A 1,038-nucleotide genomic window follows, 5' to 3' on the forward strand; every position below is an offset into this window, starting at 1 on the left:
CCCGGGCGCCACAAACGGCCGGTCTGCGCCACTCGTGTCCGCTGCCTCCGTCCTCCCCGGGCCCTCCGCACACCTACCCTGACCTCGTCGCCGCCGCCGGAGCGCAGGTCCCTCTCCAAGCCGCCGCTGTTTTGTTTCGGATGTGAAACCACGGCCTGGGAGCTACCCGGCCCAGTACCGCCCGAGAGCCTGCTCCGGTGTCGTCACTTCCGCCGCCGGCGCCGTTGGCTGCCAGCGGGTGAGGAAGGAACAATTCGTACTTAAGGGCGGGGCCGGAGGAAAGCGGTGCACCCGAAGGGCTGGGGCTGGGGCTGGGGGCGGGGCCGGTAGGGGCGCGGGGGCGTTGTCGGCGGGGCAGATAAGGGCGGGGCTTCTGGCGTGGGGCGGGATCCCACGGAGGAGCGCTGAGCCGGAAACTCCCAGATGGACCCGGCCCCGCGGGGTGTGATGGCGTCTTTCTCCTACTGTCCTACATTTTCCCGCAGTATCTAGCTGTACGGTTTCTCAAAATACAACCTCATTCATGCAGAGGATGCGAGCTGAAATAGTAACTCGTGTCCCCGCCCGATGGCTTGACTGTTGGGGGACTGGGACGGTGCGTCCCTGTCGACCCAAGCCTGAAGCAGGGCCAGGCCACCGCTGCTCGGCTCCTGCTGCTTGCGGGCCGGCGCCGCGCCTCACGCCCGTCCGGGGCAGTAGGAGTGCAGGGGCCGGGACACGACGCCTGTTGCCAGCGCGCACCGAAAAGTGAAATAAAATGCGTTTTTGTGGAGTGTTTAAATTCTCTCCGCCTTTTCCTGGCGCCTAAGGACCCATCCCTTGTCAACGCTGCTTCAGAACCTTTTTTTTTTTCCTAAATTGTATTCTTACTCCGTCGCCCAGACTGATGTGCAGTGGCATGCTCCCGGTCACCGGAGCCGCGACCTGCTGGGCTCCGGCGATCCTTCCATCTCAGCCTTCCAGGAAGCCAGAACTACAGGCACGCGCTATCACGCCCGGCTAATTTTGGATTTATTGTAGAGATGAGGTCTCACCAAG

General features: G+C 63.3%; 1 protein-coding gene across 1 annotated transcript in view; it reads right to left on the minus strand.

Annotated features, from left to right (window-relative positions):
- Window positions 1–203, minus strand: part of PSEN1 (presenilin 1) — a 70,593-nt gene extending 70,390 nt beyond the window's left edge. The window contains exon 1 of the mRNA XM_021718361.1: window positions 84–203. The gene's annotated coding sequence lies outside the window, so the exon portion shown is untranslated. The remainder of the gene's footprint in view (window positions 1–83) is intronic.
- Between the last annotated feature and the right edge of the window lie 835 nt (window positions 204–1,038).

This window comes from Carlito syrichta, unplaced genomic scaffold (genome assembly GCF_000164805.1).
Source record: "Carlito syrichta isolate Samal-C Ts95f unplaced genomic scaffold, Tarsius_syrichta-2.0.1 Scaffold312129, whole genome shotgun sequence".
NCBI classification, from domain to species: domain Eukaryota; kingdom Metazoa; phylum Chordata; class Mammalia; order Primates; family Tarsiidae; genus Carlito; species Carlito syrichta.